Genomic DNA, 25,767 nt, shown 5'->3' with positions numbered 1-25,767 from the left:
CTCACACCCCTTTCACTACTTATCATTGTACCCATTTCACAGGCGAGTAAACTGAAGCTGAGCAAGTGTGAGAGACTGACTGCAGGACATGGGACTTCTGTCGGAGACCACACTCCCTGCAACATTGCAGCTGGCTCTGGCCAGTCTCTCTCAGCAGCCAGCAATGGGCACCCAAGCTTCCGATGTGGAATGAAAACTGGTGGTCTGGAGCCAAAAGCTTTCATCCTAAAACTATTAGCCATCTTCTCAGCCACTTTATTATGCCCCAGCCAGAATGGATATTTCTCTCTCTTATCATCTAGCAGCATCTTCCTCTGAATGCACCTCATGTTCCTGCATATTTGGATTATACGCTAAATCTCTCTTTCAATCTCATACATTAAAAGCACTTCACTTAATGTATTGAATTTCGGCTCTTTTGGTACATTGGAAGATGTTAGGAATGCAAAATCAGAAATCCATTTTAAGATAGAATACTGAGTGGTAGATCACAGACCATCTTCCCTTTAAAGGAGAGGAATTGGAAACAGAGTTGGCATGCTCTGTGGGTTTCATTAGGGAAAGATGAAGAAAAGCAAACTAGACTTCACTGAACTATTCCAAGTCAAAAGCCTTATATATATTATCTTACTTAATCTTTAAATCCATATATAAGACAGTTGTCATTAACCCATTGTACAGAAACTGAGAGTCACTGAAGAAACTACTTGTCTAGGTCCATGCATTTAGCAAGGAGTCCATCCAAGAGCTATACCAAGATCTTTCTGAATGTAAAGCCATATGGTGGCTGTCACATTCATCTACCACTTGCAAGAGAAATGACTCCAGATTCAGCCCCCGGCCAAAGAAAGTTTACTCGACCCCCAACCCTGGAGCATCTGGATTGATGGGTAGAGAAGCAAGGTAGGAATTGTATTACAAGGCCTGGGACAGTGCTGTGGGCTGGAGGGACTAGGCAAGTGTTCAGTTAGGACCAATGTCAAAGGAAGATCAGTAGACCTGAGACCTGGGATTCTTATGATCTCTGAGTACAGCATGGGACTGGCCTGCAGGGGCCCAAGCAAAACAAGCAAACTGGAAACAGAAGTGCTAAGGGAGATGAAAAAGCATGGGAAGAAATGCAATCAAATATTAAAGTCCCAAATAATCAGGTTAGAGAACCCATGTAGTAATGAGATAGTGGGGATAAATCAGAAGGAATGGATTCCTAGTCATGAGTTACGTAATTCAGTCTTGGAGTTTAAGACAGGCTAAAACTGAGGATGTTATTTTATTTATTTCTCCTAGCTTTTGTAGTTATTCGTTTGGTGCATTAATGAAAAACACATCCTTTAGCTATTTCACATATTAAGTTCCAGTTTCATTTACTTTAGTCCCCCCCCACACACACACATTTGATAACTATTAATGAATCCAGTATACAAGGCAACTCATAAAAATAACTGAGCTACAATTCATCACCTCCTCTTCTTTTGTGTCAGGGAAAAAAAGTCCTCATGGCAGGACCTGAGTTAGGACTGCTGCCCTCATGGCCAGGGGTTGGCCCGGTTATGACAGGGTTTACTATAGGAGAGATGTTGCTGGATAAGTCTCAGGTTGCCCTCTCTACCTCCCAGGACAGTTACAGCTTGTCCGGACCAATAAATTCTAGAATATGACCTCCCTCCACCTAGCCAGTGAGGGAGAGATAAACGAATAGTGAGACGAAGTGCATTCATCAACTCTGGAAAGGGACAAATTCTCTCTTGAATAGAGTTGTGCTCTGACATCTCCCCTGCCCTCAATCAAGCATGCTTATATCTTGTTAGTGCATGTGAGACAAACTGGAAGTCCCCCCCACCCCCCAGGCAGAGAGCACACCCTACCAGGGTCAGTGTGGCATTAAGTATCTGTTACTTTTGACCATTCATAGGTGTGCTGGCTGGAGAGAGGGGAGACTCAATGGGAAGCTTATGCTAAGAAAGATGGAAAGGTGGCATTCTAAGAATCAACTCCAGCAGACTGGAAGTATCCACCTGATGCGTGGTGTCAAGAAGGATTCTAAGGCTCGCTAGAAAAGAGTTGCTCCATTAGCCATGACCGCCATAAGTTCCAGAAGTTGGATAGGACACCACTTTAACCAGCTCGTGAACCCTCTGCTCTTCATAGATGTCTGGAATGTAGTACTGGTAGGACAAGCCCAGTGATGATCTGTTCATATGAGAGAAAGAGGACGTTTTGGAGAAAGATGCGTCCTTAATACTTTGAAAGTCACAGCCGACCTCATCCCAAAATGACCCCCTACGTGGCAGGAGAAAAACAAGCTGAAATAATGTCCCAATAGAGAATGGTGCTGAGCTGATGGAGAGAGCCATGTGCAAATTCCAGTGAGGGACTGCTCCCCAGCACAGACATGAGGGACAACGGGCTGTAGCCCAATGCCATGACACTCAGAGCAGCCTCTAGCCTGGTTCTCACTAGGCCACCTGAGTCCTCAGAAGAGAGAGCTATAAAGGAGAGCAGAGCCAAAGAATTTGGACACGAAAACACATAGGTAGTGCTGCTTTGTGTTTCAAGAGGGAGAACGGCACTCTTGGGGATAACAGAAGTTCTCACTCTCTCGGTATGGGACCTTTAGACCGGAAAAGAGAACTGGGTCTCCCAGAGCAGAGAAGAGAGAAGCATCAAAGTAGCAGTGATGCTGGTACCCAGACCTGCCAAGGCATTCGCAGATGGTCACCATGGCAACTGGTAGCCAGAAGGCCACAGGTGGAAGGTCACAGCGAGTGAGCTACCCTTAAGTCTCTCCTCTAAGCCAGAGAAATGGGCTTGGAGGAACTATAGCTTACTAGGATCTTCCTCCAGGAGCAAGTCATGGAATTGGCATCTGTGATTCCCGTTGGTGACTTTTTTTTGTTGTCCCCCAGGGCCAATGGCCTGGAAATCCCTGCTTCCCGATATCTCTGTCACCACAGCCCTGGAGGAGCACTGATGTGTTTTCTGTTCTGTCTGCCGCTCTGAGGCCAAGCCTGCAATCAGCCCGGACTTCTCCATTCTCCCCTAGATTTCTAGAAGGGCTTCTCATAGTTTTCTATTTCTCCCTTTCCCAAAACCCCTCGCCTGAGTTGCCTGACCAAGGGAGCCAATAAATCCCTCTTAAACTAGTGGGAGAAAGGAAAATACTTCAAAGAGCTGATTAGGAGCAAAGCAAATGTTTCTGTGGAAACATTTAATTCATTCCTGGCAAGCCAGGCCATCAGTTTGGAAAAACAGAGCTGCTGTGTGATCATCCAGCAACAAGAGCCGCGCTTTACTGTTCTCCCTCTGGAAGCCTATTCACTGGGCCACTGAAAAAAGAAAACAAGAACGAAAGAAAGGTAAAGCCGGCATTCTCTCTAGCAATCTGGAAGTAATGGCAAGCGTTGTGAGTAACTATTGTTAGCAGGACTCACACAGCGGGGGAGAGAGCCGGCTCCAGACTGGCCTGGGAGAACTCTGAGCATTGCCCCTTTTGGGTTCATCTCTGGGGCTCTTTCTTCTTATACACGAAAATGATCTCTTAACTACAGAGAACAAACAGAGGGGAGGTAGGGCGGGGGAGATGGGTGACGTAGGCAGAGGGGGTGAAGAAGGCGGAGGGGGTGAAGAGTACAGTTGTCAAGATGAGCACGGGGTATTATACGGAGTTGTTGAATCACTATATTGTACACTTGAAACTAATACAACACTGTGTTAACTACCCGGAAACTAAAATTAAAAAAGAAAGAAAGAAAATGATATTAGCTCTAAATGGAATACTGATAACTATTAGACCTCCTTGCCTCCCTGCCCACCACGAAGGGAAAGTGGAATTGATTTATTCACCACTCACGTGTCATTTCATTAAGAACTCACTGTCTGATGTTTGAAATACTAGCAAATACAACCACACACGGATCTGGGTGGATCTGGCGGCCTGAATCCGCTAAGGGACATTCAGTAGGCTTAACGGTATCAGCAGACGCGCAGCCTGAGGGCAACTCCTCACCTCCGAGGGAAGGCTCTGTGGAGGGATCAGAGTCCCCTTTCCTGTCAAGATCTGACCTACAGAATCAATCCAGCCCTCCAGCTGGCCACTACAAACTGAGGGGAGCGGCACATGACATGAAACACGTCCCTTCCAGGTCTCAGCCCCCACGTGAGCTTTGCATTGCCACCGCCACTGTGGCTTCATCTGACAAGGAATGAGTGACCAGGCCAAGGTCAGGCAGCCTGGTGGCGGCAGAATCCACGGCATTTCCCCAGACACCTGCCATGTCCAAACTGGCCCCGACTGAGACCACCAGCGCTCTCCAGCTCACCCTCCATTATCTAGCCCTCAGACTCCCCAGACTCTTGGCTTCTACTATGGTCGCCCTGGACTCCTGCCCCCAGCCAGGCCCCCTGCTTCCAAAAGAGACACACAAAATGCAGCGGTCACCCTCATTCTGACAGCTTGTCAACACAGAGGGGAGCAGAGAGAGGTAAAGGAAGCTACCGTGTGCAAACCCCTGGGGCCAAGAGCCATTGCACATACCAGCCGCAATATTGGCATAAATCACTTTAGGAGGAAGATATCTCTATGTATTTATTCCGTTATTCTTTTACTGCACTCCCAGGTTTGAGCCCCTGTCGTCAAAACCTGTGAAGGAAACGAGAACACAAAAATAAAAGATATGACCCTTTTCTGGAGGATTCAGCCTGGAAGAAGAGATGCACTGCCTAGCCCTAGACAAAGTTCCCTCCTTCTCCATGTCACAGCTCTGGAGACTGGGCCCCCACCCCCCTGCTCCCTCTCCAGAGCAGCCAGCTTCCAGTTTACCTGGGGAGGTCCCCTCCAGAGCGGGGCACTGGTGCAGAACACGGTGACCTCAGCCGAGCCCACCGGTGGCTACAAAAGCCAGGGTGTGGGCTTAATTGCTGATTCTACAGGGAAGCTTTGGGGGAAGAAAAGCGATATGAAAACAGCAATATGGAATTAACAGATGGTTAATTTCTCTAACCATCCTGGTCACTGGCTGGCGCTTCCCAACCTCTCCTGCGATAGCACGGGCAAGTCCCCCCACCGGCTGGTTTTCTGCGTGTTCAGGCTTTGCTTTCTGACCCTCATTACCTCCCCACCTCCACCTCCTGAAGGCAATTTGTCCTTTCCTCAGCTGTAGGCAGGGAAACTCCCGCTCCCAACCCAGGCTGCCAGCACCCTAGCCCAGGTCAGATCCTTAATTATAAGTAAACAAAGAGTGTGGAAGACGGTCAATTTGGTGAGGGTGAAAGGGAGACTTCAACTAGCCAGCGAGTAAATGGCAATGAGAGGAGGAGAGAGGAGGAGAAAGATACGAGAGAAAGGCAGCCAAGAAGAAAAGTGAGAGACTCCCAAAGAAAGCACTGCTATTTGGCCAGCTCGCCTGGAGCCAACCCTGCTGCCTCATCGCTTCCTTTCCCATAAAAGGTGTGGGAAGCACTATGTCCTGTTTCTGATTTCCTGTGAGATTGAGCTAATGAGAAAGAAGTGATGGAGGGTGGGGTGGGGTGGGGGGGCTAGTGAGAACACGTGAGGACAGAGGCCTTTTATCAAGGAGTCCGAAGGATAGAGCACTTGCCGTAAGTTAGATCCCATCAAAACAGCTTCGTGTGTGAATAACGCGTTTTCCTCACTAGTGGTTTTTGTCTGCGGTGATTAAGCCTCCACGTTCAATTCCAGATAACCCTCCCTAACCTGACATCCTCCATTCAGTCTACAGAGGGAGAAGTGGGGTTTGGGGAAGGGCTAGAGGGGACGGAAGAAGAACTGAACCAACACCACTACCTTTTCTGTGCATGGCTGCAGCTGTGATGACAATGGTGGGCTTGACCGATGGCCACAGTGGGCAGGAGCACCTTCCACACAGAGCCAGCACCTCCGAAGTCTGTTCTATGGGGGAATTTAGTCTCCAGATGAAAAGGCTTCAGCCCCCAGCTCCAAGGGAAGTTCAGTGACCCCATCATCCCACAACACGTACATAATCATGGCGATGTCAGGCAATTTCCCAGAGGGTGCCGGCTCGCTCAGGGTCTGCTTGCTGAGAATTCCAGCTCTAGCTTTGAAACTCAGCAGCTCCTCACTGTCCCAGCTCCCGCGCTGCTGCTCTCACTCTGCTGGGTCAGGCCCAGCCTTTCCTCCCCGGTTCACCTACACTCACGTGTTTGGTGGAGGCGTGAAGATAATACAAACTCGGCCACAGAGTATCTGTGGGTCGCTGGCCTCCTGCCTTCTTTTTACCATCCCTCTTTTTAGGACTTGTTTGATTGCCTTTAACTTCCAGGGCACAACTTACAAATTTCTGTATAACTTTGTATGTGGAATAAATGATGTCTTTGTTTTCTCATTTCTCCCCCATCTAGACCAGCTCAAGAACTTATTGTTTCATACTCATGAGGCCCTTTAAAGAGTTTTCCTAAATAAAAAAGACCATATTCCAAGAGATAAGAATGCCTGCCTTAGAGTTTAGGACAGCCATCTTGTTCCTACATTATTATCCAATTTGGATATTTTCTAATGACCTATTCTAGTTCACTCATCCTGTTTTCTGTCACGTCTATCTTTTTCTATCTTAGAGTTCACAATTTCAGACATTGATCTTCTTAAGCTCTAGAATGTTCATTTTAATTTTTGAAAATAATGTTCAATACTCTGGTAAAATTTTCAAATGTTTCTTTTTTGAATGTAGAGTCCCAAAGAAAGTTTATTCTCCCTTTTGCTGGAAAAGGGGAGGTGGTGCTGATCATCTTAATCCAGTCCTAGCTGAGATGAATCTGGGCTACTCTGCATGTTTTGTTAGGCTCGGTCTACTTCTGGTTCACCCTTGTTTCTTGTATACAGCTCTTCGGGGCTTTTAACTGAGTCGAGTGCGTTCATGCAAGTGAGTCTTAAACTCGACTGTTTTCTCAGCACAACGAGACTACTGTTCAAATGTTTTTTATCGTATCTCTAATTTTTCATTCTAGCCCCAAAGACCACAAAAAGGACCTCCCACTTCTCTGTCATCCATTTTTCTGTGTCTCTGCTTGAGGCCAGCTGGCTGTTCAGCCTCTGGTCCTTGCCCAGAATCAGGCAAATGGCCACAAGCAAAAAGCAGCAACAGATTTTCAGCTCACCTCTCTGCAGTTCTGAACTCTCTAGTCTCCACTTTTCAATCTTCATTGCTTCAACAGATCCCTACTGCCTTTAAACTAATTATTCTCGTATTTTATCCTGATTGTTTTATTTGTCCTTAGCAGAAAAACTGGTCTGCCCCCTAAACTTCCATTGTACTTATAAGCCACATTCCACTCATTTATTTTTAATTTTATTTTTCTTCCTATCCAGGTCACCTGAGTTTTCCCAAATTATTTAGCATATCAGGAATGTCCATCTATTTATTATCCAAATAATAATATGAGAAACCAGGCTACATGCCTGAAGATATATTGGCCTATTTTTTTGGCATTTTTTTTAATGTTTATTTATTTTTTTTGAGAGAGAGCTAGAGCGGGGAGGGGTGGGGGGGGGAACAGAGGATCAGAAGCAAGCTCTGCTCTGACAGCAGTGAGCCCAGTGTGGGGCTGGAACTCAGGAACCGTGAGATCATGACCTGAGCCGAAGTCGATGCCAAACTGGCTGAGCCACCCAGGCACCCCTATTGGCCTATTTTTGAATAGGAATGTTTACAATCAGTAGAGACTGTGGAAAATTTTCTCCAAACAAAAAAAACTCTGAACTTTTGAAATTATAGATTTCCTTGAAAATGTTAAAGTTAAGATGAAATTCTTAGGCGAAGATCTGGTTCCTTATATATTAGAGGATCCCTTCTCCTTATACGTCCATAGCTCTCTGCTCTGCCCCAACCATTTCTGTAAGTTGAAATCTTTGCTAGCATATGAAAATAGTGCAGAATTAATAAGGAAAGAAGGGTTTGCTACAAAAACATTATGTTTTCTTTATGCAGCAAACTTCAAGGGTCATATCATGTTTCCTTTACACACACTTTACAGATGAAAAGTGAAATTCAGAGAACTCAAGTCATTTGTCCAAGATCAAATAACTAGTAAATGATAGAGCAAATAAGGGGTCTAATTCTGATACCCTAGAAAACACATGCAAATCCAGAAAAAGTGACACAGCATCATCTCTGTACTGGTTTCCCCATGTGGTATTACAGGGGAAAGGTGAGGTTGATTGGTTTATTTAGTTCTTTCCTGGAACCATCTGTTTTCTCATTTCTCCCAAAACTGAAACATATCTAGATGCCTATAGCATTCCAAATGTAGATTTTACAGATGTCTTTTTCTCCCTAAATACAGCACAGATTGTAGGTCCTCCAAGGGTTCCATGAGAAAATAAATCCTCTTGCAACAGACACAGAGATGCAGCATCTTGTAAGTACGGAATAGTCATATCAGAAGGAAATGCATATTTATTGGGAAAATTTTTGGTTAGGTGGCCCATCTAACAACAATGAGCTCTGCAGTAACAGAGTAAGAAATGGAATCTGTACCATCCTGCTTCAGTCCCATGAGACTCCTGGAGAAAGAAGCTATGGAAGGGGAAAAAAAAAACCCAAAATACTTCTGTTCAGGTGGTGGTAGGCATAAAGTCTCTAATAGGAGAAGCCTCCAACAATGACCTTCCTTGACCATGGGATAGAAATTGATAATGTCCCCAGCAGCTTTCTTCAGAGGCAGTAGCCCACTTCTTGTCAGCGGTGGACACTAATTAATATCTCCCAATTACTGAGGAACAACATGTGCTGGCCACTATGCAAAGTAACTTGCATAAATTTTATACCAATCTTTCCAGTGGGATTAGCTAGCATGATTCCCATTACATAAGAAAACCAGGCTCAAAGGGAAGCTAGTTGGCCAAAGTCACATAGCTACTAAAGTCTAAATGAAGTCTGTGACTCCATAGCACATATTCTTTTCAATTCTTACATTCCGTCTTTCTACTTAGGCTTTTCATAATCCTTTGTACATAGGAGGAGGCTTATAACATGTGACCTGCTCATTTTTGAAATTGTCTAGGCATTGATGAGGTTTGTTTAAGCTGATGTTTGAAATCTGTGCAACTTCTGCTGTCTCTGCCACCTTAGGAAATTCACCTACGATTTCTTCTAATTTCTCAAGTAATTTGAAAAGCCACGTTCTCCTGGTTAAGTTTCAAAATAACTTGCTTGTGATAATCAAAGGCTTTCTTGCCTGGGATTTTTGGAACTACTCTATTTGACTGGTCTCATGGAGTAAATTCATCTGCGGGATACTACTTGGTGCCTCAGTGTTACAGAAATGAGCAAAACATAATCGTGGGCCTCATGGAGCTCCTGATTCATTAGTTATGGAAGTCCATTAATTAACCCGAAGAATGATAAATCTGTATTAGAGAAATTTGTTGGTGCAGTTGGGAGTAGAGAAAAAAAAATGGCACCAATGTCCAACTCAGGAAATACGAGAAGCCTTCCTTAAAGGAATGCTTTAGAATTTGTCTTCCATCCATCCTCAGGACTCAAACTGCTGATGTTAAACTTTCTTCACCATTTCGCTAATAGAAGAGAGCACTCTCTTTACCTCTCTGGCAAGAGCAGACCCGAATAACCAACTACTTGTCCATCTGTTGAGATATCAAAAGCCCCAGGAGAAATTCTCTCCCCTTAAATTTATAGCAGTGTAGCTTCATCTTTTCACCACTTGGGTTTTATTCCACACTAACACATAAACACCCTGAGAGAGATAAGAAATGATAACATCCTTCCCCCCTCCACAAATTGGCGATCAAGGTGAAGAATATGAGAAAGATCTGTGGTATGTTAAATACTAACAATAATAAGTTCAATTGGTCTTGAATTCCAATGCTTCCATTTAATTGTTGTATAATTCTAGGTTTGATATATCTCCGATCAGATTCTTACTTTCCTCATTGTAGACAAAGAAACACAGCTGCTCTATTTGATTCTTGATGAGGATCAGAGAAACAAAGGATATGAAAGGCTCTCTGCAGTTATCATTGGGCAGAAAGAGTAGACAGGATGTCTACTGGAGTCAAATCAGGGATGCCACTGAAAGCAAGATTTTATGCACAGGGGATCTTACAGCCCCCTTACCGCATTAGAGCGATGACAATAATGTCCTTTCTAGCATATCTGTATTTTTAAGGCAACCTATACTTCCCATGGCACCTGAGACCCCCATCCCATCCACAATCTGCAGCCAAGGGTTAATTAGACTAGGAATGAGATTTGACGCCAAAGTGGCAGAAGCAATCAAAAATATTTCTGGAATAATTAGATTCTGCTTTTAGAGATTTGAAAGAGAAATTCATAGATTCAGTAAGAAGAAACTGACTCCCTAATGTCAAGAGGTAGATTGAGGTCAAAGAAGGCTACATTGATCAGGGTCTCTGCAGAAAAACAGATGGTATGTTCAAATCAATTATTTTGAGGACAGTTTTTAAAATAGGCTATTTATAAATGTATGAGTCAGGGTAGGAAAACCATAAGGAATAATGCAATACCCTAGGTCTAGTCATTTCAGACACCATCACCAACGAAAGGTAAGAAAATGTAAGACAGGGACAGTCACTAGAATCTAGAGTTATATGAACACAGCCATGTGCCCTTCAGTTGGCAGACAAAAAGTTTACTGAGAAGTAAGTACCAGATCTTACTCTGTTTTTTCTCCCCAGTCTTTGGCCAGTCCTATATAATAGCCAAACCCATCTAAAGCCACCTAGAAAGGGAACCCTTTGGTATAGACTTCTGGAGGAAAAATAGGATGAGAAAGAATAAGAACTGATCTAGAAGGCAAATTGAGCATATGGCGGCCAGCACATAGACCTTAATGGACCATGTGCAAGACTACTTAAAAGTAGCCAAATGGCTAGGAATAGCTGAAGAGACCAGAGATGCAGAGATGCTCTGACACACCATGCATCTGATGAGAGAATAGCCTAAGTTCCTGCTTCCATATTATGTGCTTCCTGTACCCGGAAATCCCTATCTCCTTTTACTGGTTCTGACTGAAGCAATTCCTTAGTCAAGCACTGCTCACCAATGCTCTACTCCCTGTGGTAGGCCATTTCAGATATGGCTCCCAGTGATCTCTGCTCTTGTAATACCTTTCCTTGAGATGTGGGGTAGGCCTTAGTGATTTGCTTCTAACATAGAGAATATACAGCAAAACTGATGGGATGCCACTTTTGAACAAAGACTGGCTGGGAAGCATAGACTTCTATACTCATCAGGCTCTAACGAGATGCCTCACTCTCCTGCTTGGGTGGTGTTAGAGAAGGCTGAGTGGGGAACTAGGACTTTCCGACCCACCTGGTAGAAATAAGGAGAGCCCCTGCAGTGTCAGTGGAGGCCATGTGGGGAACAACAACAAGGTGCCCCCTCTCTGAGCCTGGTGGTATCAGCAGAGGTCTAGTGGGAGGCCTGAATCTCCACTCCTGCCAGCAGTAGCGATGAGCTGCCCCTGCACCCATGGTGTGAGTAGAGGCCAAGTGGAGACATGGCCTCCCCACTGGCAGGAACAAGAGAACTCTGCCGGTGCAGTGTCAGAGGAAGCCAGCTGTTAGGGACTGAATCGTGTCCCCCCTTCATTCATACCTTGAAACTCTAATGCCCTGTACCCACAAGGCCAACAGCTATTTTCCCTTGCTTCGTCTCTGACTCTGGCAACTCAGGGTCAGCTGGGGTGAGGATAGGGAAGTGGCAAGAGAATTACAGCAAAAGTGACAGAAATCCTGTTTTACATAACTAGTGCTATTTGTAGTATCCGTTCAGCTACTTTCAGTGCTTTCTTTCTTTACTTCTGCTTTGGGTAGAAGGCATGGCAAGTAGCCAAATTCTAGCTCTTTCTTGTGGAGCACATTAATGGCTCTGGTAGAGAATGAACCCTCCAATCCCATCCTAACAAGCAGTCTGCACTGCACACCTCCCTGGCTGACCTCTTACTGTGTCCCCTCAGCTCCTTCCCTGAAGCACTCGACCCCTGCAGACCCTGTGCCCTGGGTCCCACAGCTGGAAAATGGTCCACCAGGGCTTTCAGGGTACAGCATAGCCTCTGTCTTCTCTAACTAGAAGGGGCAATGACGAAGAGAGAGTATGTCTCTGATGTCCTCCTTTTCGATGCACTACATCTTCCCTCTCTAACATCCATGTTCCCATGTCCCATTGATCCAGACTCCCTACCCGTGCTTTGGTACCCCATGTAAGGGGATGGGTTCCCCAACTGTCTTCTGGTTCCGTGGCAGTGTCTGCTGATGGCTTAACCCTCCTCATCTTCCTCCCCCCCTCGGGTAATAAACAGGATGTTTGAACTCAGTAGAATATCTTCTTCTTGTGGTCCAGATTATCGGGGCTTCACGGTGGCTAAGGAAGTCATGCGAATCAAATGGACTTTTTAATTTGTGGCTCTGCCATTTATTAGCTACATATATTTGGGTGGGTCATTCCACCTCTCTAGCCCTCAATGTGCTTATCTGCCAGTGGGGAGGGCTCCCTCAGATGGATGGTGCACACGGCATGTCCCACAGAATGTTAATATCCCGTTAGAGGCTTTTAGATCACAGTCCTAGGTTCACAGCCATTGAAGTAGAAGTGTTCTCTGACAAACATAAAATGATTCATTCCTGTATATAGAATTTTCAGTTTACTCTGATAGGGACTTTGGCTTCTCTGTGATTCTCCTGGCACAGGGCTGCCAGAGAAAATACAATGGAGAGAAAGCCCGGGGCATCTAGGGATTCCTGGCTATCTGCTTTCTAAATGAATACACTTTCATCTGGTTCCATGTGAGAATTTTGTCCTCCTATGATCTATGTCAGTATTTAAATACATTTCTGTTTTAAACAACCTCAGACCTGTGGGAGCTTGTTCTAAAAGAAGTGTGATAAACTCCCCCATATCATATATATATATATATATATATATATATATATATATACAGTTAAAAAAATCAAACATCTCGCCTGCCAGGGATTTATCTCTTGAAAATGACAATAGGCTGCCTCAGACTTTAAAACATCTAATTTGTAAGTGATCTATTTTTATAAAGGGCAGAGAAGGGGTGGTGGTGGGGAGGTATACAATCTCATTAAAATTCTCACGACAATTTAATGAGGATGGATTGTCTTCATTTTACAGTCGATGAAACAGGGGTTCAGAAAGATTAAGCAACTTTTTCAAGGTCACACTGCATGTTAATAAGGAACCTGGAATATGAAGCTAGCTTTCCCTAACTGCAAATCCCATGCTCTTGGTGCTGGCTATAGGAACCCCACTGATGTCACTGGAAATACATAGGGGTGCTTTGAGTAGGAGAAAGAAAACAAAACGAAAAATGAGTCTTCCAAGTTCTAGAGATAGAAAAAGGATGGGCACAGCTAAGCAATGACAACAAAAACATAAGAGACGAGAACCTGAGGACAATCTCACAGGGAAGGCACACGGGTCATCTCGTATTCCCTCCCACCTCTACCCCCAAGCCCTCTGTGTGACGCAATGCACCTTGTACCGTCTCAGGAATGAAACATACAAATAGCTGTGGGAATAGCATTCTGGGAAAAGGAAACAGCAAGTGCAAAAGCCCGGAACTGGAAACCTGTCCAGCATTTGGAGACAGCAGAGAGGTCTATGGAGAGCAGAATTTCTGGAGCAGGACTAGAGGGGGAAAGGATAAGATAAGATGGGAAAGGGAGCAGTGAGCCAAAACATACAGGTTTTTGTAGATCCTAGGAAGGATTTGGGGTTTTATTCCAGCTGAGATGAGTAGCTGCTGGGTTTTGAAAGGAAACAAGCAATGCTCTGATAGAGCTTTTAAAGGTTTACTCTGGCTGCTGCTCTCGGGGTGCATTGGGTGGTGGGTGGGGGTGGGGAGAAGGGAAGCAAGGGTAGGAGAGGGAGCACCATCAGCAAACTCTTAAAATAATAAGAGAGGTTGACAGTTTGGACCAGGGCAGGAGCTGTGCGATGGGGAGAGATGGTCAGATTTGGGATGTATTTTAAAAGTAGGGTTGACAGAAGTTACTGATGAGTGAAATATGAGATACAGAGAGTGTGGAGTCAAGGACGGCTCCAAGCTATTGTTCCTTCTCAGAACCTTTCCACCTGCTTTTTTGTTCCAGCAGTTGCTATGGCAACTAACTGCAGTGGGCGTAGCCCGGCAGCACCTTGGCCTCACTGCACTTTGCATCTCCTGCCCTTTCTGCCCCAGGCATTCGGGCACCTGTGGAAGCCTGGAAGATCCAGGAAGTCCACACCACAAGGGCAACTTTTGGCCAGTGGTGATTTGGAACAGGTGGGTAATATGCACCCTCCTTAGAGAGAATCCACTGAAAGTAAGCCCCCAGGAGCCCACAGCAGTAACCAGCTCAGCCGTACTCCCTTGGACAGGATTTCCCTCTTTCCTTGTGACTCTTCCCAGTCCTTTACTATTGTTCCCTGGGTTCCCTTTCCAAAATAAAACTCCTCCAAGTAAGCCCTTGCCTGAGGCTTTGCGACTAGAAGCGTCCTCCATTTACTGAATTGTAGGGAACTGAAAGGAGAATATAGAGAGAAGAACGAATATAAAGAGTTTAGCTTTAGTTTGAGATGCCCGTTAGACTTACAAGTGGAGGTGGTGAGGAGGCAGCTGGCTGGCTTGAGCCTGGGATTGAGAACACAGTGTGCAGAAGAGACGAGGCTACTTGTTTGCAGTGGTCCTGTGTCGGGTGTAATGCCCCATGTTCACGGACTCCCCGCTATGACGAGTCTCCATCTCTCACTGTTCCCACGGTGGGTGACTCTGTTCCTGGCCCTGAAGGGCAGCTGAAGAAGACAACGAAGTGGGGCTCTGTGGAAGGAGCAGACAGTGGCATGTCCTGTCTTGTGATGACAGCTCCCCATGCTCTCTTAGGTCTAGCTCCAGCAGATACTGTGTCCTCATGGCAGATGAGCAGTCACATTAGAATGAAAGCTTGTCGGAAAAAGTCAGTGCAGCCGCCTCTGCAGAGGGACCTTGTCTGATGGGATTCTCTTCCCTCCATTAAGATCCCCCCTGAGCTTTCAGGGAAGGAGAAGACCAAGTGAGATGAGGGACAGTGGGAGGTGGTGGAGAGAATGATCAGCTGTGTTCCCTGGAGCACCTCTGACAGCCTGGCCCCGGTCCCCAGCCTGAGTCTGGCTTGCACAGACACTGCAGAGACAGGACTTGGCTTTTGTTTCACTTCCATTTAATTTGCCCAAATGAAAACTGCAATTACTGAGCAGTTATACATTCCCATGTGCTTCAGGGATGCTGTCCCTGACACATTTGCCACCCCCATTTGGAAAATTCACCCATAAAGGCATCACACTTGCTTGCATAGTGTGTGGAAATCTGCAATGTCATCCTTTGTGCAGGGGATAAAAATTCACCCCAGGGTACCAATTTTAATAAGGTTTAATTAGACCAATTTGTAGTAAGCTGAGGTTTCCACTTTGCAATTTGACAAGCAGCTTGAGCTGCTTCACTACATTTTTATGTTCAGGAATTTCTGGATCTCAAACAAAAGGTCGAATGGAACATAAAATTCTATCTGAAAGACTCCTAAAGGAGTAGTGAATTTCTGTCATCGTGTGTGTGTGTGTGTATATGTGTGTGTGTGTGTTTTAGAATGTCTTTACTGATGATTAAATGGTGATCTTGGGTAGCCATGGAGTCGAGCCCATCAATGAGGTCCAGGAGGGCAAATAAAACTGGTCCTCCTCTTGTGAAGACCTTGCTACTAGCTCATGGCCCTCTTTCCAACAGAGTACGTGAAAGGCTTTGCAGTTTCCAATATGGCCCAGAAATAATCACTCAAATTTACTTGGAGTTGGCTCAAGAGATCAGCCATCTTTCCTAGGGACGGCAAATAACTTTTATGTATTATTCTTGGATCAGAAAACTGATTGAACTACGTTATCTTTATGATCTGCAACAAAATTGTGTTTACTGAGTTGTACTGTGATGCCATATCCCTGGAATTTCATCCAGGATCCTTAGAAGGAAAAATTCTGCAAAATTCACTCATATTGCTGTAGGGAAATAATTGAGGCCACTGTTCATCAGAAGGGGGATGCGGGTCAGGACACAAAAATGGAGCAAATGGAATAATTCTTTCTTCGATGAATGTTTGACATCAGAATTTATAGATGTTCTGCATAAAAACGGAAGGAATGCTCTACAACCAAAATAAGTTTCAAAAAGGTCTCTAAGGCAAACAAAGCCAGTCCTCTATGGAGATAGTGTCTACACTGCATCTACACTGCTGGGGGCAACAGAATGTTCTCCTGCTCTCTAAATATCTTCCCTTCTGATCTGATATAGCACCTTAAATGCCTACATTAGAAATAGACTACTGCTTAAAGATGTTAAATGCCAGGGGACTGAAGATAAGGAAAATGGAAATATGGTACCTAACACTGATAATGGGTAAGACCTCAGAGCAGCTTAAATATATTTTCAAAAAATTGATTCCTGAGGGAACAGAACCAGGCCAGCTACATTTTTTAAAGTTTATTTTATTTTGAGAGAGAGAGAAAGACAGAGAGAGAGAGAGAGAGAGAAAATGAGCAGGGGTGGGGCAAAGACAGGGAGAGAGAGAATCTCAAGCAGGCTCCACACTGGCAGCACAGAGCCCAATGTGAGGCTCGAACCCACGAAACCCAAATCATGACCTGAGCCCAAACCAAGAGTCAGGCACTCAACTGACTGAGCCAGCCCAGGTGACCCTAGGTCAGCTACATTTTAAAAAAGTGCCAGGAAGGTATTGGAACATAAGATGCTGCCAGGAGGGCAGGCCAGTTTGGAATGGAGATCAGGGAGAAGGAGAGGGAAGCACGGGAAAACTCCATTTAGGGAGAGGAGGAGAGAAGTAAGATAAAGGGACAAAACTGAAAGGTGAGAGGAAGGAGCTCCTGTAGAAGGGAAGGGGACACAAGTCAATAGTGACGAGATAGTTTATTTGCATTCCTGGTAAAACCTCTCTGGAAGCCACACTGTTATCTGCTTCTTCCCAAGGAAGAATTGCCATTGGCCCTGCATGCTCTAGTCCAGCTTCTGGGACTTTGGCCAGAAACGCTGAGATCCCATGATCTGTGAGGAAAAACTTTCCTCTCTACCAGGGAAGAAGCATGAGCAGAAAGCAGGAGGCCAGTTCTACAGGCTCAGGGGACATCTGGCAGGAATGCCTTCCCAGACATGTACACACCTGTGCCCATGACCTATGGTGGCTTACCTGGGGCACCTGCTCACACCCAGGGTCCAAGCACCAGGTAGGCCCAGGCCTACAAAATCCCTGCCATCCAGCCAGCATATGCCATCAGAAGGGCCAGGCCCTCTTACCCCTTTTTGCTCCTACCCCTAACAGCCTAGCCATCTAGATGACAGATCACAGCTTTGAAGGAGCTCAGTGGAGGTTTTTAGACATGGGGACTCTGTTTGCCTGTGTCATAAAAGGCACATTCCCAGAGGTAATGTGGGTCAGGCTATGCAGTTCATAGGATGAGAATCTCAAAACTGGATTTTATTTCCTTCCATTTGTCTGAAGGCAACATTGATTAGGCTACCCCTGCATGGTTCCTGCATGCTGCAGCCCTTCTTGGGCTGTGCTGCAGAAAGGTACACATACACGGTTGTATCTGTTGCATGTTTGCAGTTTGCCTCACAGCCTCACCCTGTCTCCTACTGGTCTTCCCTCCCAGGAGAAAGGATTGTGCACTTGTACTTGGAAGAGCAGAAACAAATGAAGTCACATGCGTTAGTGATGAAAAGAGAATAAACGCTGTTATAGGAGAAAAATAATATGCGTATACATTATTTAGACAGATATTTCCATACATTTGCTGTCACAAAACAGACGTCCCAATGAACTAGTCATATGAACAGTAAATCATGGAACCAATTTCAAGGAAAACAAGTTTTACTTTGGAAAATTGCATTCAGAATGTATGCACTTGGAATCAACTAAATATGAAAATTTTAACGTTCAATAAATTATACTGGGTAGAACTTGAATCCATTGAAATATAAAATTCCCAAAATTTGAAAACAATTTTTATTTTACCCAAGTTATTTTAGCGCAAAATATTAAAATGTGTATACCATATTGCTCCTTGATATTTTTCCCCTCAGAGTAAAACTGAAGGAAATAAATAGCAAATTTAGAGAATCATCACGGAAAAAGCCTTCCCTCCCTTGCTGCCGTCTCTATTCCCAAACAGAAGGGTGAAGCCGATGGATCCACTCCGATCCTCAGGAACAGTTAGACACAGCAAACACCTCCCAGCTCCGCTGGACATTCTGGTTCCTCTGGGATGCTCCTCTGGCCGCTATCTTTATCTCCTTTAACCAAAGCAACCCTACCAATCTGTGACCCAAGCCAACGACAGAGCAAAGAAGGGCAAGACATTCATGCCATAAATGATGGGGGATCTCAACAGGCAAACCAAAACTGGTTTAGAGTCTAAATTCACCTGCCAGCACCTTTGAACGGGATGGCCTAATGTATTAACAGACCACTGGGAGGATTCTCCCCCATGCATCTCAGGGAATCACAAAATTAGCATAGCCGTGTGGATCCATCATGGAAATGAAATCGCTCAGGCTGGGCTGCTCTATGAAAACAGATATTCCCGGAATGTCGTCACAGGAAACAGAGTGGAGAATGCTTTTCAGCATGATCAAGCAGCCTGTCCTACGTCCTCCCTGAGGTTTTCGGGCTGGATAGGAGTGGCAGATGCTATGGATAAGCCTGCCTTTTAATCTTCTCTTTCTTCCCACTGCAATTTCCTATCACAGCCAGTTAGTTCCGAGAACAAGTGAGCAAGCAAGTTCCGTAGACTGAGTGCCCCTAGTCTGGCTGTTTCCAGGAGGGCAGTGGGAATCTGTACCGAGAATCCTTTGAACTGCCTTCTTCCAGAAGTGTGCAGGTGATCCAGCAGGAACACCTCACATCACAGGCTCCCAAAGCAGCCTGCACAGTGCAGGAAGGGATCTGGCCAAGCTTCCTGCTGCCTTCCTCGCCCCTTCATGCCTGCTTAAGCACCCGAGCCAGAAGGAGCTGTTCAGGATCCAATTCTTTAAATTACATGTCGGAACATGGTGAAAATGGCAATATAACAAATGGTATTTACACTCCCGGAGCCAAAGTGAAACTTTTTCATCACCACAAACATTTCCTAAAGCCCAAAATTTCACCGCTCAAAGAACCCCTCAGAAGAATTACTTAGTAAGCCAAATTCCAGTTGGAGGAAGCAGAGAAGTTTATGTCAGCTTTTAAGGCATAAGCTGGATTATGACATAACGTGGCTAAAACATGACAAGATCGTTCCAACCAGAACTCTAGGCGAGCTATGTTTTCCAGGCCTTTTACCCGTAGGTGTGACCAGACCTGCTGACACTAGGACTGTGACACTGGACCCTAAGCATCCTCTGTTCCTACCGTCAGCCAGCTCAGTAGAAGCCGTGGTTACTGCTTGGACCAGGTCTATAAAAGCAAGCAGTGCCTAGAGGGTCTGAAAGGCCCTCCTCACTATACAGTTCAACACGGAAGGTCAGATAGAACGGTCTCATTAGAAGCCTCTTCCCTCTTCTTTCCCTTTCTAGATGCTCAGAAGACACATCAAGGAAACTCAAACACGCCTAGGTACAGGAAGCAAAGAGGGCTTATAACAAAATGCCAACATTTCCTCAGTCTCTGCTCGTGCTCACCCCACCAGAAATCAAAGGAAGCTTGCAAAGTCTCTCAGAGCGTGTGAGCTACACCGGCACAGCTCAGAAGAGTTCTGTGAATTTGTTGAACCCCGGCAGGACCGAAAACCTGGTGTTCTCTGCACTCCCAGGCTGCCTGCTTATTTTTTTCCTTATCTGCGCCATGACTTGTGCCTTAAACTTCCAGACCACACCATCCCTGCCAACACACACACACACACACACACACACATGTGCACACATGCACTTTTTTGCATTCAGCCTAGGAAGGAATAAGTAGAGCCTAATTAGCCTAGCAATGCTTATTTGAGAAGTCACTTTCTCTAGCAAAACTTCCTTGACCTATACCCAAGCAGAAAACCCCAAATTGGGCTTTCCGAGGTTCCACGGCCAACTCTGTGCTCTTCTGGTTTACCACAAGTCACAGGTTCTAGACTGTAACTGTCTTAAGGACCATGTCTGCATCTGAATGCTCAGGATGTCTGTGGAAGTAAAGAAAACATTTTTTTTTACAATAGAAATTTCCATAAACCTGCCCCCTGCCAGTGTTCCTTACGTGACACACTAGCATAGTCACCACCCATCACTCAAGCCAGAAACTTGCCTAACTGCCATTCAGTCTGTGACACAGTTCTCTGCTTTTTCCTTCCTACCTCCGAGTTCTGGGGGTCTTTCACCTTTCACCTGGACTATCTCAGGGACCTCCCACCTGCTCTTTCCACTGCAAATCCCACCTCATTTCACCCGCTGAGACAAAGCTGTAGTCACGGAAGTGCCAGCTGCAAACAGCTCTGAATTTTTACCCCAACTTTTAAAAAATATTCATTTATTTATGTTGAGAAGGAGAGAGAGAGAGAGAGAGCAGGAGAGGGGAAGAGAGAGAGAGGGAGAGGGAGAATCTGAAGCAGGCTCTGTGCTGTCAGCACAGAGCCCGATGAGGGGCTCTATCTCACAAAGCATGAGATAAGGACCTGAGCCAAAACCAAGAGTCAGACGCTTAACCGACTGAGCCACCCAGGCGCCCCAGGCAAATGTTGTTTTCTGACTGCATTACGGCATAAAACATTTTGGGAATGGCTGCCCCATAAATAAAGCTCAGACTTCTTGGCATGTGTAGGAGGCCCTCCCTTCATGGTGCTTTACCTTTCTCTTCACACCACACTTCTTACAGCACAGCCTCAATGCTTTGCCTTCCCTGTACCTGGAACATGTTTCTCACTTTGCTTAGCCAGGCCCACTCTGAATTCCCCTTTAAGGCTCAAGTTTGTGTATAGATTTCCCAACCTCCTCCCCCACAGTGATGTTTTCGTAGCTGACTTTCTCAAAATTAATCTGAAAGGGAACCATAGTGAAAAATGGATCTCATGCAAATGTTTGTCATTCGATTGGTTTAGTGAAGCCCAATATAGCGACATGGCTCTAAAGCCCAAAAGGTCCCCTTAGAGGACTGAACGTCTGGATTATGAACGCAGGGTCAGCATAATCACCAGTATTGGATTCTTCTCCTTTTTTGCTCATTCTTGGCTGCTTGAACATTCTCAATTTTCAGAATTAAAATCCTGGTTTCTGAAAAGATTTTCACTTCAGGATTTAGAACCGGAGACGATCTTTGCTTGTTCCTGAGGGTTATGTTTGCAAGAGATAGCTAATTAAGATATCTTGGCACCTGTCCCCTAAGGCATTCTCTTTCTCCCAAGAGCTTTTCAGCTCACATCTTTAGCGTTTGTTAGATCCATATGGATGTGAGTGACAAAGAGCAGTCAGTGAACAGAAACTCAACAAGGAATGATTCCACACAGAGCTGTTGCAACCGTGAGGCTTGGCCTGATTTTGTTTATGTAAGAAAAATTTACTGACTACCTACCAGGTTATTTTTCTTAATTAGAGTAATGTATTCGTGGTGTTTTTGCACCATTATTCTCTAAATCTTTTATATGTCTGAAACATTTCATAACAAGAAAAAGTTTTCCCGTCAAAATGGTTTATCCATGTTCAACGAAAGCTGGGGAAGAGTCGACCACTGGGTTCTTCTCATTTCATTAGGAGATGCCCTTTACAAGCTGGTGGACAGGTGCTCAGGAAATACTCAACAGGTTAATGGGGGGAGACCTTCCACCTGAAGAGTTGACGATTCTCAACGTACCACCTTTTTAACGAATAATCGCTACTGTCAATGTCAAAGATTCATTTTTCTTTCCAGCTCAAAACTTTTAGTTCAGGGTCTTGAAACATTCCTATTTTCACAGGGAGTGAGGAAAGGACTTCCTTTTACTAAGCACCAACTACATGTAATTGGACTCATAATTGTGCCTGTTCTTCATCAAGGGCGTTGTCCCTCATCAAATTCAATATTCATAGCTAATAGCATCATTAAAATAGGGATTCTATGTATGTAGGCAGGGTGATACTAACCCATCTTTTAATTTTATATATGCCATGGAACCAACATGAATAGCTAGTTTAGGTATATACATTGAAGAGCGAAATACAACATTTTCATTTCAAAGTCTCTAACTCCATAGGAGTTAGCCTTTGAGAACCCATTGAAAGTACCCCATGTAAATAAGGTGGGGCTACTATCACCAAAGCGCTTGGTTAATCTCCATTATCATCAGCCGTTAGACAAAACCAATGCTCATCTATAGCCCATGGCCAAAACCAGAACATGGCAAACGGACCATTCAGCTCATTTCCCCATGCCCCCCATCAGACAGCTGCCTGCTTGAATTAGTAGGCCTGAATAACCCTCTGTCCTTTCCACCTTCTCTTTTTTCTAGGATTAGGAATGGAAAAAATGTACAAAGGTTAAACTAGTCATGGATAAAGTACATCACACACACTTGTAATGATGCCACCCAAACTGACAGAGTTGGTCCATGAAGAAGAGTCTTTATCTTATTTACCATAGTTAGGTGTAATTAAAAATGCTGGGATAGAGGCTATTAAGCATTACTGGACAAAGCCACTCAGTTTTTGGATGAATCATGAACAGTAACCATTCCCAATTTTCCCTTCTGCATCCTCTTTTACGGAGGGAAAACTCAGAGCAAACTGGAAAGGAATTTAAAGATGATCTAAAAGAATTAAAGATAATCTAAAAAGGAAGCAACCAGGAGAGGTCAACTGATTTGCCCCACACCTGCATTCAGTACAGGGGGAAAATACATAAGATTATAAATGTAAAAGTTTTGCAAACTCGAAGTGTCTCAGATGTCTCTGCAAGTAATTTCACCAGAGGCAGGATGCCTAGGTGTCCTGATTCTTAACCCTGCCTATATGCTACCCAGCCTCTGTGTGACAGATAAGCAAAAGTGTGGCCCCAAGTGCTTAAACAGTGTGGACAAGTTCAGAAACTATATTTGGAAACCAAGTCCCTTAAAAAAACTCCCTTTCCAAGTGCAGCTCTAAAGCAATGACCTGGATACCTTGGGTCCCAGATATTAAGATGTTTAGGACCCATGGAAAACAGTAATAACCACATTCTCTGGTGGTTCCAGAGAACACATTCCCAGCCAGTCAATATTATACTCTGTACTTATTCAGTTTACTCGAACAACTAAAGATGTCCCAGTAAAAAATCCAAATTAATATTTTAGCTGTCATGTATATAGGTAAAAGGAACACAAATGTTGTAACAGGCAATGGCAATATGCTGATTGTAAAAAATTTGGGGGTTTCTGGGGAGGAGCCAAGATGGCAGAACAGCATGGAAGTTTTTTGTGTGTCTCATGTCCATGAGACACAGCCAGACCAACACTAAACATCCTACACACCTAGAAAACTGGTTGGAGGATTAACACGACAATCTGCACAACCTGAACCACAGAATTCAGCAGGTACCATGGTGTGGAGAAGTGAACTTGGGGAGAGAAGCCAGCGGCAGGCAGGGAGCCGCTTTTGCAGGTGGAGAGAGGACGGAGACTGGGGTTGGGGGGAGGGAAGATTACAGGAAAAGCACCCCTCCAAAAGCAGCTGGAGAAAAAGTGGAAAATTGGAAATAGCCACAGGGACTAAACTAAAAAGGGAGAAAGGAGAAAGGAGAGGGTTTAAATTCCGTTAAGACTATAAACAAGGGGAGCGCAAAGTCTGCAACTCCTCAGCTCGATACCTGGCAGTGCTCTGGGGGGAAGGGCGAATCCCCAGGAACAGAATGGGGTCTGGGAGGCTCTCAGGACACACAGGGTAAAGCGGTTCCACTGCTGGAAGGACATTTGGTAGAGACTGTTGAAGGCACCTGGTCCCAGCAGACCCCAGAAGGCGGCCACAGTCGCTGGTGCTGGGGCAAGGTTGTTAAGGGTGAAGCCTGGTGCCAGATGTGTGGTGTGATTTTCCTGAAACGCTGCTGCTACACTGTCTCGCAAACTTTTTCTGGGGCGGGCTGGCACCTGGCCACAGTCTCGGGGCACCGGCAGCAGCAGGGTCCAGTGGGCATTCCTGGGTGCAGCCAATATTTGGCCATTGCTCAGTGAGACCCTCCCGTAGAGGGGCGGAACGGGTCAAAGCCGTAGTCCTTTGGAAGTAAGGGGCCTGGGAAACAGCCACATCTGAGATGAAACTCGGGAGAGAGGTACTGGGGCCTGGTCACAGAGAGTGAAAAAGCGGGGGTGGACGAGAGCTGAAGACAGAGGACGGGTACACGATTGCTGATCCCGGAGAACAGACTGGGTAGCTGGGTGGCGCCATTTTCACCGTTCCCGCGCATGCGCATATGCACCTACGAGTGCCGCAACAATCCACCCCAGTAGGCTAGCAGCGCCATCTAGTGGAAAGCGGAGCTGTTACACTGAGCCCCGCCCAACTGGGCCAACTTTGCTCTTCAAGAACACAAGTCTCACTGCCGGCTTAATTTATGGACTCTAAAGGGCTACATACTCTGACTTCTAGGGGAAAACGAAGCAATTTCAGTCCTACTTCAATCTGTTAGCAGGTTCATCTATTCAATTTTCTTTCTTTTTTTTTCTTTTTTCTTTTTCTCTTTTACAATTCTTTTTCTTGAATACAGAAAGAGAAAAATTTATTTTTATTTTCAATTTTTATTAAAAATATTTTTCTTTAATTTTTATTACTATATTTTTTACTTTTGTGTAAATTTTTCAAATTCTACTTTACTTCCATCATTTTATTTTAGTCTACTACGGTGTATTCACCTTTTCAAATTTTCAAACAGTTTCCCTTTTTTTCTTTTTCTTTTTGTCTCTTTTTTGTTTCTTTTCTTTTTCTTGAATGCAGAAAGAGAAAAACTTCATTTTTACCTTCAATTTCTATTAAAATATTTTTATTTATTTTTTATTATTATATTTTTTGGTTTTATGTAAATTTCTTCAAATTCTATTTTACTTCCATCGTTTTATTTTAGTCTACTACAGTGCATTCACTTTTTCACATTTTGAAACGATTTCTTTTTTCTTGTTTTTTTCTTTTTTATCTTTTTTCTCTTTTTCGTTTATTTTCTTTTTTCTTAAATACAGAAAAAGAAAAAAACATATTTTTAATTTTTATTAAAAATATTTTTCTTTATTTTTTTCTACTATATTCTTTTCTTTACTTTTGTGTATATTTTTCAAATTCTATTTTACCCCCATCATCTCATTTTAGTCTACTTCAGTGTGTTCATTTTTTCAAATTCTCAAATGATTTCCTCCCCCCCACTTTTTTTCTCTAATCTGTCAAACCACTTTCAATACCCAGACCAAAACACACATAGGATCTAGCATCATCTATTCGATTTGTGTGTGTGTGTTTCATTTTTCATTTTAATATTTTCATTTTAATTTAATTTCAGTTTTTCTACCTCATTAATTCCTTTTTCCCTTCAAAATGACAAAACGAAGGAATTCACCCCAAAACAAAGAGCACGAAGAAATGACAGCCAGGGATTTAACCAACATAGATGCAAGCAAGATGTCTGAACCAGAATTTAGAATCACGATAATAAGGATACTAGCTGGAGTCGAAAATAGATTAGAATCCCTTTCTGCAGAGATAAAAGAAGTAAAAAATAGCCAGAATGAAATTAAAAATGCTAGAACTGAGCTGCAATCATGGATG

At 44.4% G+C, this 25,767-nt stretch overlaps 1 long non-coding RNA gene across 1 annotated transcript; it reads left to right on the top strand.

Annotated features, from left to right (window-relative positions):
• The first annotated feature begins 14,165 nt into the window (after nucleotides 1–14,165).
• LOC122213521 lies at nucleotides 14,166–19,843 on the top strand. The gene is made up of 2 exons (XR_006199555.1): nucleotides 14,166–14,304; nucleotides 19,615–19,843. It is a non-coding gene; the product is annotated as an uncharacterized LOC122213521 (long non-coding RNA).
• The last annotated feature ends 5,924 nt before the right edge of the window (nucleotides 19,844–25,767 follow it).

The sequence above is a fragment of the Panthera leo genome, chromosome A2 (assembly GCF_018350215.1).
Source record: "Panthera leo isolate Ple1 chromosome A2, P.leo_Ple1_pat1.1, whole genome shotgun sequence".
NCBI lineage: Eukaryota > Metazoa > Chordata > Mammalia > Carnivora > Felidae > Panthera > Panthera leo.
This window is presented reverse-complemented; position numbering and strand designations above follow the sequence as displayed.